We start from the raw sequence: 14,588 nt of genomic DNA, 5'->3' as shown, positions 1-14,588 counted from the left end.
TAGCTCCTAGTTTTTGATTGAATAAAAGCATCGAGTCATACAGAATAGCAAGCCATCCATTTACTGTTCCCCCTCATTATCCCGCTTGTTTCCTAAAGCAGTTGGGGGTTTAGCAGGTGGTGGATAGTGAATTATTATTCTAAATGCTGCCCAATAATAATAAGGAGGCAGCTCCCACAGTGTCAATCGGCAGACAAGGGAATAATTAATGCACTTATCCAAGCAGATGGATTTCAGAGGGATTTGAGTACTACTCTAAGCTCAGTATCAGTATTTTATTTTTATTTTTCTGGAATTTGACAACAAGCATTATTACTTTTATCTGATCATTATGCTGACACATGTGCTCTTTTTGTTGTTTCTTTTTCTTCGCGGTTGTACCGTTCGCTTCTGTTTTTTAAGATTACAGCATAGAAACGTAGGGGTCTAGGGAGAAGTATGAAATATGTGGGATGAGGAAGAAGGAAAGAAAGAATAAGAAGGAGCTTTCATCTTCTGAACAAGCAGGTCCTGGTCTTTATTCTCTCTGCTTTTCCCCGCCTTTGTTGAGAGGGCATGGAGGCATTCATTGTAAAGGTCTGCTTACATCCACTCTCCACTCCAACCTGCTTTCATTCCTTAAAGTCTGGCTTCGGGGTTATTAACTGTGATATTGCCAGGGTCCAGGGCAGAGTCTGGTACTAGACAGATACCCTCAGTGGTTGGTTGGATGAAGGAAAGGTGCATAAGGAAAAGGATGTCCAGAGTTCAACTGGAGACGGGAGGAGGAGGAGAATGCAATTGTGGAGAGAGAAGAATCCAAAAGTACTTGAGGGAAGGAAAGAGAAATGGAAACGGATGTCCCTCGAGGCTGGAACCGGAGGAGAGGAGGCCGGAGTAGAAACCACAAAAAGGTTTCCAGGAGGAAAAGTGGGAGAATGGAGAGGGTGAGGGCGAGACAAAGAGCCGTGGGCCGAGGTTGCTCGGAGGCTGGTCGTGGGAAGAAATGGGAAAAAAGTGGCCGGGCGGGCGGGGAGGCGGCGGAGGAAGGGGCTTGAGGGAGGAGAGCGGGGCGGGGCGCGGGACACCGGGCATCGGGACTCGGGGCGCCAGCCGGGGCGGCGACGAGGGCGGGCGAGCATCGGGAGGCGGAGCGCAAGCTCCTCAAAGTTGCTCGGCCTTGCTCCGGGCCCGGGGGCCGCGTGCTGCCGGCGGGAGGAGCGAAGCGGGGCTCGGCGGGCTGAAACCCGAAACCTCGCGTCCCGGGCGCGGTGCGGCTGGGCTCGTCGGGAGGAAGCGGCGGGGAGGCGGCCGGGCCCTGAGCTGCCGCGGCGCTTCGGTGAGCACCGGGCGGGAGAGGAGGTGGGGGGCGCAGGCCGGGGCGGGACGGGCTGCCCGGGGATGGAGCTGGAGCGGCGCTGAAGGCATTGTGCTAGGCGCCGGCCCGGCTGGGTCTGCAGCCCTCCCTCGATGCCCCTTTCCTTTCCGGGGTGTTCTGCTTCTCCCGGCGCCCCTCTCCCAAGTCTTCTTGAGGCTGGTCCCCGGCTGTACCGAGCCTTGCTTTTGGGGCGCTGGCGCTTTCGCGGCTGGCTTTGTGGGAAGAGCCTGGAGGGGGCGGGGGGGCGCCCCTCCGATCGGCCAGAGGCTTTTTCAGAAGCCCTCTTGGTTCTGCCGAGTGCAGCCTGCTCCATATCCCCCGGAGCCCCTCTGCACATCCCCTGGGAAGGGAGAGCATCAGTGCATGCCCCGGACTCCGCCGAGGAGGGCCGCGCCCCCTGCAGCCGGCTCAGGAGTGGGGGTGTGGGGCACAGCGGCTGTGACCCTCAATTGGAATCCGTGAGGACCAGGTGAGTAACATCGTCCTGGTCAGGACTTAGGGTGTCCTGTGCCAGAGACTGGGTGGGAGGAGAACCCAGACGTCGGAATGGACGCCCCTGCTCCTCAGATCTGTGAGAGGGAGATTTTGGTTGGTTTTGAAGCTGGGGAGAAGCACTGTACCAACTGGGCCAAGAGCTTAAGCCCCGGTGCATCCTGTGGACAAAGGCATGTGGCATGAGAATGTCTGTTGGGGATGGCCCGATGCGCTTCAGAGCAGCCTGCTTACCAGTGGCTGCAGCCGGGCGTTGGCATCTTTGGGTAGCACAACTCTGAGACTCTGCCTTTTCATTATCGTACCTCTTATCCCTTTTGCAAAGTGTTTACAAGAGCGGCCATTTAGTCCGCCTCCCTGCTAGGTAGGGAGAAAGTTGCAGTTTTGGAGGGAAAGGAACTGGGTTCGGTTGATGTGCCCAGGGGCAGACACTGATAGATCAGACTGTCTTAGGTGCTGGAGGTTGCTGGAGCCTTGGGATCCCTCTCCTCCGGGTCAAGCCATCCCGGGTTGCAGCCTAGCTTCTTGGAGCTACAGCTTTTCCAAATGTTTGCCTATATAATGCATCTTACTTATTTCAGCCACTTTGAGATCAGGTGAAAATATGCATTTGTCAGCTCCTCTAGGAAGAATAGGGAAGGGGCGAGGCCGCAGGTTATGTAGCCAGGCTTTCCACCCGCCTTCTTCCAGAGCCCCTCTTCCTGCCCTACCCTACACCCACCTTATTTTATACTTTTAAGGGGCTGACAACTGCTTTCATACTCACCTTTTAAATCCATTCACATGACAGCCCTGTGAACTGCAATTATTGCCCCCTTTGATGGGTGAGGAAATTGAAAGTCAGGAAAGTGAAATATTCTGCCCTGTTCTTTGTTTGTTTTGTCTTGTTGGGACAGGGTCTCTATGTAGTCCTGGCTGTCCTAAAACTCACTATGTGGACGGGTGGCGGGTGGCGGGTGGCGGGGTGGCCTCCCAACTGAACTAGCATCTTTTGACTAAGCAATGCGTTGCACGTGGGGGTCATTTGACTCAGGGCTTTTTGTCCTACAGACCTAATGAGATGGGAGTGAGCATAGAGACCTTCTCGGGAAGAAATCTGCTTGGTATTTTGGTACTAACTTCCAAGACCTGGGGACCCCAAAGCTGTGTTGCGGCCCTTTGCTTGAGGAGTCCCCTAACCAAGGAGTATGGAGTAATCAGAGGGTGTGTGCACTGTTTGAAGTCTGAGCTTCATCCGTCCTAAGTGTCAGCAGATCCAGGTAGAGTCCCACGGCACACACTCCATGGACCATGTATCCAGGAAGCCAGGGTACAGCTTGGGCAGGTGGGCTGGGTAGGGTTATGTGCAGAGTGACACCCCGTGAGGAGGCAGCCAGCTGTGGATACTATCACAAGGTCCCAACACATTGTTGTCTGATGTGAGCTTTGTGGAAACTGTAAATTTTTGTGGGGGGCAAAAATCTCATTTTTTAAAAAAATTGGCTTTTAATTCAAAACTCGTTTTTGTTAAATATGCAGAGTAATTGAATTGTGTGTCCAGGTGTTTTGTGATCTGCAGACTGACAGTATACAGCCTAGATTAGACCTTTGAGACGCAGTCTATCGGAACCATTGTAAAGCATGAATGGAGGGGAGAAGTGGTATCTTTTAAACCCAAAAATATTAACAAGGAGGGAGGAGGCTGTCTGTCTGTGTGCTTTGCAGTTTTGAGGAAGGATTTAATACTTCATTCATCCAACTTACCCTGATCTTACCAATGATTCTATCCCATCTCAAAGAAGAATACTTTCAACTAGTTTTCGGTCTCTTTCTGGGGTCATTTTCTTTGCCTGGCTGTGGAGAGGGTAGCGCTCATGGCAGATATATTCAAGGAAAGTTGGGAGCATGAAGGAAGGGGTTTTCTTTCAGTCTAAGTCTAAATCCTGATGAGGTCCATTTGCATCTTTGTTTTGGATTGTGTTTGTGGTATACTGGAGTCATAGGTGACACTGGGAATAATCTGAAGTACCTAGCCCCAGGTACAGCCTAGACCCGCCCCTTACAGTATATGATCTGGGGTACATGATGATAGAGCTTGTATGGTATATAGTAAGTTTTCAAAAACACAGGTTATTAGGAAAGATTTTTTTTAAACATAGGAGTATATAAACAATTAAAGTTCTTTTCACATCTCCTTGATTATTTTTCCACCTCTGAGGTAACCACATCAAATGTATTTCCTTCCAGGTTCATGTGTGTGAGTGTGAGTGTGTGCATGTGCATGTGAATGAGTGTGTGTGTGTGTGTGTGTGTGTGTGTGTGTGTGTGTTGTACATGTGTGCATGTGGAAGCCAGGGCTTGATTACCTTCTTCCACCTTACTATTTCTATCTTGACACTGTATATGATGATTTTGACCATGCTCACCCTTTGCCTTCTCTTCCCCACCCCCAACTGAACCCCCTCTGCCCCAGCTAGCCCCCATCTGCTTTCATGTCATTTTTGGACATTTGATTAGGGTTGCTTGCATGTGCATAGGGTGAGGGGCGTGATTTACTGGAGCATGGGTAACTTACCATGGCTGACTTATGTACTGAAGAAAGTGTCTCCCTTTCCCAGTTCTTCTGAGACAGGGTCTGTTTTTGAACCTGGAGTTTATAACCCTCTAGGCTGGCCAGTGGGCTCCAGGGAGTCTCCTGCCCCCTCACTCCAGTGCCAGTCACAGATGTGGGAATGAGACTTTTACATGGTGCTGGGGATGTGAACACAGGTTCTCATGTTTCCAAGGCAAGCACTCCACTGGGGGAAGAATCCCTCCAGCCCCCCCACTCCAGGTCTTTTCCAGTGCTTATGTATTATCATGCCTGGAAATAGAGGTGATATGTAATATATGGTTTATTCACATCACAGTATAAGACATAAAATAATATTGTCTACATCTCTAGCTTTAGAACCAACCTGAATATGTTGAATATACTTTTGAAAAAATACTATATAAATGGGGATATATATAATTTCCATAATTATACTGTTTTGATTGAACAATATGACATTAAAAATCATCCAATCTCAATAGTAATAGGAATAATTCTTTTCTTTCTTTCCCTCTCTTTCTCTCTTTTTTTGAGACAGGGTCTTACTGTGTAGTTTTGGCTAGTCTTGAATTTACAGAGATCCACCTGCCTCTGTCTCCAAGTGCTGGGGTTAAAAACCTGCATCACCATACCCTGCAACTTTATTCCTTTAAATGGCTATATAGTACTTCATAGTGTACTTACTGTTATTTAAACATTTCCCGATTGATGGGCTCTTAGATTGTTCCAGCTTTATCTATCTGCCTATTTTTATTTATGTCACATTTAGAATATTCCTGGATACAAATTATTTCTCAAAGTAGAATCTGGGCCAAAGAAGATGCACATTTTAAACAGTTATTTATTTTTATTATTATTTTTTTCTTTTTGAGACAGAGTCTCAGTATGTAGCCCTGGCTGTTCCAGAACTCACTATGTGGACCAGGCTGGCCTCGAACTCACAACTCACAGAGATCCACCTGCCTCTGCTTCCAAGTGCCAGGATTAAATGCGTGCACCACCACACCCAGCTTAACGAGTTATTTAAAGAGTTCCCTTTTGTCTACTGAGGTCTGAGAGACTGTTGAAAAGGAGATCTAATTATTGTACTTATGTAAGATTGCTTGCTTAGGGTTAGGTCATGTAGTTTAAAAAAAAAGTCACAACATTCAAAATTGTAAAAGTTATATAAAGTAACAGCTCCACCCCACTCCTGTTCCCAGCCCTGTATTTCCTGTTTGACTTATAGCCAATTTTGCCAGTTTTTGTTTTTTAGATCTGATCCATACACCCACAGGTGGAACAATATGTATCGTTTCTTCTTTTTCTTTTCCTTTCAGAATGAATGCTGCACCGTACTTTATACCCACTTCTGCATATGACATTTTAAGTTTATCCCAAGTCTTAGAGAACAACATTGGTTGTGAGCATTTTAAATGCTAATAGATTCTTCTGCATTCACTCTTAACATTTAAGAAATCAACTTGTATCTCCTCTGATTCCTCTGTCAGTTCCTTTACCATTTCCCCCCTTCTGGTGCATTGGAATCTCATCAATTTAAGAAGCCCCGCCTGGATTCTGGACTTTGGTCCACCTGTTGTTAACAAATCAAATGTTTTCCCTTTCCACCCTTTCTTTGCGGGCGTGTTTAATTTTTGTGAGGTTAGCTTTGTGTCCTTTCTTTCTTGATGGCTCTCTGTTTTCCCGAAGCCCTGTCCAAACCCCATCTCTTAAGACAGACACTTAGGGGCTAGAGATGCACTTGCCTAGCATGAACCCTGCGCCCCGTCCCCAGCACTAAATAAAGCATTTATGGTGACATACACTTTCCTAAACTGTGTCTTTCTTTCATGTATTTAATTATTTATTTTTAAATTGAAAAAATGTTGAGAGGGGTTGAGAGATGATGTCTCGGTGGTTAAGAGCACATACTGCACTCACAGAGGACTGGAGTTCAGTTCCCAGCTCTTATGTCTGCCGCTCACAACTACCTATGAACTACAGTTCCAGGAGAGGCTGGTCTCCCTAGGTGTCTGCGTTTACAAGCATGTGTAACCCCCCTCCCCTCCACCACAGACAGGGAGACAGACATGCATGCTCAATGGCAGAGCACTTAGCTAGCTTAGCATGCAGGAAACCCTGGGTTCCAGCACTGGGGATTGGGGTACAGATATACATGCTCAGTGGCAGAGCACTTAGCTAGCCTAGCATGCAGGAAACCCTGTATTCCAGCACTGGGGACTGGGGTACAGACATACATGCTCAGTGGCAGAGCACTTAGCTAGCCTAGCATGCAGGAAACCCTGTGTTCCAGCACTGGGGATTGGGGTACACACAGAACTACTGCATCTATCCTTCTCCCCAGTTCCCCTCTCTTCTGTGATCTCTGTGGTCAGGGTCTGTATCTGTCCCTGAGTCTCTTTAGCCAATCTCTATTTTCTTTGCCTTTTTAAGGGATGTTTCCCACCAAGTCCTTGGGCAGGCAGAATGGGGAGCAAGGGTGTGGTGGGCAATGGAGACACTGTTTAGGTGCAGAGCAGGACAGCAGCAGTGTCTGGAGGGCTGGGAGTGACTGGGGATAGCAGAGGTGGGAGACATCTGCTAATGAGTAAAGCCTGCAGGTGTGGGAATCACGTGGCACAGCCGGGCCTGTGTGTGGAACCATCAGTCTGGCAGAGTGGGAAGGACAGATTGGAGTGGGGGTGAGATCAGAGATAAGAAGAAGAGATGGGAATTCCTTAGGGGGAGAGGATGGCACTCTGAGATGGGTGATGTCAGTATAGATGAAGTCTGGAGCTAGGCTCTAGTGATGCACAGGATGTCTGCCATAGGGAATGGAACAGATTAACATTTATCAACACGCACAGACACACACACACACACACACACACACACACACACACACACACACAATCTTATTTTGCCCTGTATGGACATCTACAGTTTGGACATGCTCATGAACTGACCCAGGATCACACTGCCTGAGTGTCAGTCAGAGCTGTAGCTCTCAAAGGATTATTTGGCAAGAGCAGTTGAAAATGTCCTAATTTTCTGGTCTTGTCTTTTATTTTTTAAATTTTAAATTACATGTGTATGCGTATATGCTTATATGTATGTATGTGCAGTACATGTGTGTCCAAATGCCCTCAGAGGTCAGAAAACAGCATTAGATCTCCTGGAACTGGGAGCTGCCCGGTCTAAGTGCTGGCAACTGAACCCAGGTCCATTGCAAGTGCATCATGTGATCTCAAACTGCTGAGTCGTCTCTTTTTAAAAACAGACAGGGTCTCTAGCCCAGGATGAGCATGAACTCCTTGTGTAACACAGAAAAGCTTTGATCCCTATGCCTTCACTTGCCCAGGGCTGGGGTGACAGGTGTATGTCACCATAAATGCTTTATTTAGTGCTGGGGACGGGGACCAGGGTTCATGCTAGGCAAGTGCATCTCTAGCCCCCAAGTTTCTGTCTTAAGAGATGGGGTGAGTAGTGTTGTTCTACATAGTGGAGAAACATGAAAAATCATATACGGGGACATTAGGAGCCAAGATGGTGAATTCTATTTTTTTGTGTATGTCATGTCTGAGGTGCTTGGATGTATTATATGGGGGAGAAAAACATCTAAGGGTGGTGGAAGTGAGTCTTGTCTCTAGGCTAAAGGTGGAGAGTTAACTAGCAAAGGTTAAGTGATAGAGAGAGAGTATGTGTGAGAGCATATGAAGAGGAAAATTATTTAAAGGACCTAGAGAGAGGATGGCCCAGAGGTTAAGATCATTTGCTATTCTTCCAGAGGATCCACGCTTGCTTCCCTGCACCCTCAGGAGTGAGGTGTAGACCAGTAAGCTCTGATGCCTTCCATATGCTGGCTTCCTGCCTTGCCATGTGGTCTCTCATGGCCTCTCACACATACTCCCTCTCAGATGCCCCTACAATGAGAGGATGCAGTCAGAGGATGCTTTGAGCTTTAGCCTCCAAACTCATGAGCTGAACCAAGTTTCTCCGAGAAAGTGCAGTTTGAGACGGGTCCCTATAGCAAGAGGAAACAGAGGAACAGATGCAGTTTCATTTTTCCTCGGTGCACTTATCATCTAGAATTATTATTATTTTTTTTAAAGATTTTATTTATTATATATACACAGTATTCTACCTGCATGTACACTTGCAGGCCAGAAAGAGGGCACCAGATCTCATTACAGATGATTATGAGCCACCATGTGGTTGCTGGGAATTGAACTCAGGACCTCTGGAAGAGCAGCCAGTGCTCTTAACCTCTGAGCCATCTCTCCAGCCCATCTGGAATTATTTTACCTATTTACTATTTAGTGCTTGTGGTCTGCACCCCCACTTGTAAACTTGCTCGTATTTGCTTCTGTTGTGTTACAGCCGTAAAGAATAGCCGGGCAGAGAGTATCTTCAGTACATACTTTTTGCACAGTGCAGTGAGGAATGACAAGGAGAAAGCCCACTGGAGGATAAGATTATAGGAGTGTCCAGAAACCTGCAGCAGGGGGGCTATTTTGAAGAAGGAGAGCGGGGACATCCTGTGTTCTTTAGGTATCTATCTCATATATGGCCACCGGAGAAAATATATCCAGAAGAAATATTCCTGTGAGCCATTTAAAAATAATAATGCTAAGGCCAGGCTTGGTGGCGTACACCTCCATTCCTAGCACTCAATAGGCGAAGGCAGGTGGGTCTCCGTGAGTTTGAGGCCAGCCTGGTCTACATAGTGAGTTCTTGACCAACTGGGACTATACAGTGAGACTCTGTCTCAATAATAATGACAACAATAATAATTATGCTATTACATGTATGAAATTCTCAAAGAATCAACAAATGTATTGAGTTAAATGTAATAATATTGTCATTTTAGCAATATGGGCTTCATTAGTTTGCTTAGCAAAGTGAGGATAATCAGTAAAAAAATAAGACTGAGGGAAAACTTAATTAACATGTAATCATTGTTTGCCTTTAATAGAAGTAACGGTTTTGGTCTTCTAAGTGTAGCCTTCCCTCATTTCTTACTACTTCCTTGTGTATGTATGTGTGTGTGTGTGTGTGTGTGTGTGTGTGTGTGTGTGTGTGTGTATGAAAGGGGTTGTTTTACTTTTCTTAAGCATATACAGTAAGAAATATTGCTCCTACAGGACAGAATCCTCCCATCCTCACATGACTGATATTTTTGACTAGCTGTTCTTTGGAGCTGATCGGCATAGCCAACATCCTTTTCCTGATTTCCAGGCAGCATCTCCCTGGTGTGACAACCCCAAATGCCTCCTGGCAGTTCCAGGTGTGCCCTGCAGAGGGCGCAAAATCACCTCTCCTAGGAGTAGTGGTTGTGCTGGACAGTTACCTGAGATGTCTGCTTGGATTTACCAGCCTTGTTCCCCAACGGTCCCAATTCTCTTCACTAACATCACTGTGAGCTTTATTGCTTACACAGGGGAGGTCTTCTTTTGAAGGGAAGGGCTTATGAAGCAAAGGAATCAGGGGAACATGGGCACCCATGGTCACAAGTAGAAATACAAGTGTGACCCAGACTTTGCTGTGGAGAGTAGGTGATTGGATACTAAATGCAAAGCCGGCTCACCACTGGGAGGAAGTATTCTTCTGTACTTAGCTTCAATCTTGGGGCCTTGAACCCCTAATGCAGCCGGGGAAGCTTTCGTTTCACATGCTCCTGCCTTACATCCGTTTCATCTAGCTAAATAATCAGCGGGCTTTGATTACATCTGTGGTGGGATGGATTAAATCTTTCATGCCTTCATGTATATAGGCATTTTAGAGTTTACCTTGGTAGCCATCCCGCTAACCCCTTTACCCGTGTTTCCTCAGCTGTTCCCTTTGGCAATCATATGAAGTCAGTTAATTCTCTCTTCTTCCTCATGGAAAAGTTGAGGATCAGAGAGGTTGAAGGATACGATCGCCAGAGCCCAGACCTAGGTTGGGTGAGAACTCCAAAGTCCATGTTCTTCTATTGATTACCAGGTCGAAGCGGATAAGTGTGGGTTAGCTTTTGGTCCCTGTGACAAATACTGGAGATAAACAAGTTAAGCAAGGGAAGACCTATTTCGGCTTATGGCTTAAGTGGCTCCACCGTACGGTATGCTGGTTCCACTGGTTCTGAGCCTGTCATGAGGAGTAGATTGATGACGGAGAAAATGCAATGATCTCTTGATGGGGGGGGGGGCTCCGAAAAAGGCACTCCTTCCGGTGAGGTGCTTCTTCTAACCAGGCGCCCCCTCCCACACTTTCCACAACTTTGCAATAGTCCATTAAATTATGAGTTCATCAACGAATTTATCCACGGATTAGGCCATTGCCTTTATGTGTGATCTAGTTGATAGAGATTACATGTCCACACAGTTGGGCTTGCCCGGCGGACCGCCTAACTATTTCCGGTTCAGAATAGCCATCTCCGGGTCAGACATCTCGCGGGACCGGGACTCTGTGGCTTTACATGGTTGCGTAAAGCGCATGCGCAGCCATGTAACCTACGCGCATGCGTGGAGTACCCACAGGAGTCCCTGTACGCATGAGCGGCCCAACCTTTAAAAAGCCAGTGCCAGCTTGCATGAGTCTCTCAGCCTCTCAGTCTCTCTCTGTCTCTCTCTGCCCTCACATGTGTTTCACACAGGCCTGTCACCTCTATCCTCTTTAATAAAACTCTTCTGTGGTCTTGTCGTGTTCGGGACGTGTTCCTAGCACCCCATAAATACTAACACTAGTCACTTCCTTAAGCCATACATCTCAGCGTCGCTTTGGGAGGGAGCCATGTCTTCAACACACGAGTCTGTCAGGGAGATACTTCAATCCATAAGAATGTGTGTGGAGAGAATATAAAATATTTATCTTCTCAAAGGCAATTGTAGAAGACATTCAGGAAGCATTCATTTGTAAGTCACCTGGAAGGGAACACAACCTCATTTAAAAAAACAAACGAACAAATAAACAAAAACCCCCTTGTGCTGTATAAAGATCTATGTGTCTGAAAAAAAAGCTAAAATGGAACAGGAAAACTGTAGGTATGGTGATGGTAACAACCATGGTAGGAGCAGAATGTTCCAGAAAGGCTTCTTCTAGTCTAGTGTTAGTCAGGCCTTGAGCTACATGCTATTCAAATAAGTGGGAATAAGTGGTGCTATGGAGGCTCATGGCCTGGGGCACAGGAATGGCTTTCCCAGCCCACATGAATTCTCCCTTGCCCTTTTATTATCTCTTCAACTAGAGGACACGCCTAAGAACAAAAAGCTACTGGGAATTAATTACCATGTGAAAAATGCATTTGAATTTTCTTGACCACAAAGACATTTACTGTAATATCCCTTATTGGGTGTACTTGGTTGGGAGGACCCCTCTCAGTGACCCCCACCAAATGATCCACTTAGAGAACGTGAGGTAGGATAGTTTATATAAAGTTAAATGAAGGGGAGTGTGGCAGCCAGGAACAGTGACATTCTTCCTCATACAGGCTGTTCAGACCTTCTGCATGGACCCCTACTGTCTCTGCAGGAAACTCAGGTTTCTCCAACTTTGCCTTTTGGAACAGCCCAGGGACAACTGGTCGGTGTAATTGAACATAATTCATTCATTCCGGTGGGTGAAATCCAATGGGACTCAGCAACCTTGCTTTCAAATCCAGCAGTTTCTTCCATATTACTTACAAATTATTAAAGCCAGATTCCAAGCTCTGGCTGTTTCAAGGGTCCCATGTGTCTGGAACATGCTACTGTTGGCCCGAGCCACATCATTTATCATGGACCTGCCCGGGAGAAAATCAGCTCACCTCAAAGACACCGGAGGAAGTGGCTCCTATGAGACCATGGAGTGCTTACCACTGATCTTTGTGGGGAAGCCCTCCCTGCCGAAGTCACTAACTCTTATTTCACACGCTCTGTTATGAACTCAGCAGAGAATTGCAGGTTGAATATAGGGAGATGGAGGGCTGAAGGTTAGCAGAGAAAATTGAAAGCATAAACTAGAATAGGCAAGGCACTATGGGTGTCCTAGTTTGTTCTTATGTTGCTGTGACAAACACCATCACTGAAAGCAGCCTGGGGAGGAGAAGGTTATTCACTTGCTTACACTTCCAGATGACAGTCTATCCTTGAAGGAAGTCGGGATAGGAACCATAGAGAAACACTGATTGCCGGCCCTCTCTCTGGCTCACTCACCCACTCACACTCAGCTAACTTTCTATGCTAGTCCAGGCCCACCTTCTCAGGGATGGTGCAGCCCACAGTGGCATGGACCCTTGCCCTGTCAGTCGTCAATCAAGACAGTCTCTCACAGACGTGATCACAGGTCAATCTGATAGAAGCAATTCCTCAACTGAAGTTCCTTCTTCCCTAGTGATTGTAGGCTGTGTCAGGTTGACAACAGACACTCACTGGCATGGTTGGTGTTCAGGGACACCGTATGACCGCTGTCAGTGTTGTGGGGAAGCGGAGTTCATGTGACAATGGCCCCCTGTCAGAACCCACTCGCTGATGAGTTGTGAAGCTGACAACCTTGGAGGTTTGAAAATGGAGGGATAGTGTTGGAATTGCTTCCTAAGGCCCATGTATGAGGGGATTTGTGTGTTATGTACTCTGTTTTAAAATATAGGGAAAAGGAACTGGAGGAGGGCCCCGTGGTTAAGAGCACTGGCTGCTCTTCCAGAGGACCTAGGCTTAATTGCCAGCACTCACATGGCAGCTTACCACTGTGTGTAACGCCCATTATTCTAGAGGCTCTGATGCCCTCTCTGGCATCGTCTGGCACCAGGCACACACATGGTGCACAGACACACATGCAGGCAAAACATCCATACACATAAGATAAAACATTTGGGAAAGTATGATGGATTTCATGGATTCTGCGGAAAAGCTGACTAGAAAGAGTTAACGTGCTATTAATAACATCTTACTAGTTCAGAAAACTCAGCTGTCCAGAATGAAGCGTTCCAGGGGGTAAGTACGGTTTTAGAAATCGCTACTGGAGGTGCACTCCGCGGTGGTTACATTGCATATTTAGGGTTGCCATGGGGAAGGATGAACAAGTTAAGGTGGTGGGAGCTTTTGTGCCAGGGGTTGAGGATAATGAGACAAGGATGGTTGAAAGGGGATGGGAGAATGAATGGCCGCCCCACCGCATCTGTTCTTACCAGCTCTTGGATTGCTCTGTAACAACCACACTGCAGTTCACCTTCCTCGGCATCTCTCTTTCCATCCTTGACCTGTGTTTGAAGTTGGCTTGCTTTTCTCAGCAAGGAAACTTGCCTACAGAGAATTCACCGAGAAGGGTTGTCTAGCTGTGGCCTAGGTGCAGCGGCTTCCCAGCTCGTTAGGAGACTTAGCCATCTCAAGCTTTCTGCATTGTGTGGGATTTCCAGCCACACGCTCAAAAGTGTGTGTCACCATGCCCAGAGAGGGACAGTTTTTCGTCATAGCGTCACCAACCCTTGGTTCCCGTTTCTGTTTGTTAATGAGTGGAGGGATCTCTTTGTGTTTCTAGGACTTATTCGTGATGTTGAGCATTTGCTCTTGGCTATACTTGCTTTCTTTGCAGAAACATCATTCGAGGCTTTTGCCTGTTTTCCAGTTGGGTTGTTTGAAGTTTTGTTCTTGGAGTTTTAGGTGTCTGTTATGTATTCTGAATATTAATGCCCTATCAGATACATAACTTTCTCCACTTCTGCGGGAGACCTTTTTATTCTGTTGAGTAAAAAGTGACTATTTTAGCCAGGCATAGTGGTGCACACCTTTAATCCCAGCACTCAGGAGGCAGAGGTAGGTGGATCCCTCTGAGTTTGAAGCCAGCCTAGTCCACAAAGTGAGTTCCAGGACACCCAGGGCTGTTACACAGAGAAACCTTGGGGGTAGAGTGGGGGTGGGGGTATCTTTGAATGCATACAGTTTAAAAAAATTCAGGAAATCAAATTTGTCTATTTCTCTGTGACTGTCTGTCTGTCTCTCTCTCTCAGAGAGAGAGACAGACAGACAGACAGACAGAGTGTGTCTATCTCTGGCTCTCTCTCTCTCATTGTGGCCTACACCTTTGGTATCCTGTCCATGATAGCATTGTCAAGTCCAATGTCATGAATTCATGGATTTCTTGCATTATCCCAAGCCTGCGGTCTCCTTTCATTTATTAGTTTGCTTCTCTTTCGACAAGGTCATTTGACAAATAGACTTATTAAAGACTATTAAC

General features: G+C 46.8%; 1 protein-coding gene across 5 annotated transcripts in view; it reads left to right on the top strand.

Annotated features, from left to right (window-relative positions):
- Nucleotides 1-539: 539 nt before the first annotated feature.
- Nucleotides 540-14,588, top strand: part of Gpr161 (G protein-coupled receptor 161) — a 37,852-nt gene continuing 23,803 nt past the window's right edge. The window contains exon 1 of one of the 5 annotated variants that reach the window (XM_036202416.1): nucleotides 540-893. The gene's annotated coding sequence lies outside the window, so the exon portion shown is untranslated. Of the gene's footprint in view, nucleotides 927-1,099; nucleotides 1,319-1,422; nucleotides 1,827-2,901; nucleotides 3,109-14,588 lie in introns of those variants that run through there. The other 4 variants (XM_036202414.1, XM_036202418.1, XM_036202415.1 and 1 more) reach the window with 4 other exon arrangements.

This window comes from Onychomys torridus, chromosome 11 (assembly GCF_903995425.1).
Source record: "Onychomys torridus chromosome 11, mOncTor1.1, whole genome shotgun sequence".
Taxonomy (NCBI): Eukaryota; Metazoa; Chordata; class Mammalia; order Rodentia; family Cricetidae; genus Onychomys; species Onychomys torridus.
This window is presented reverse-complemented; position numbering and strand designations above follow the sequence as displayed.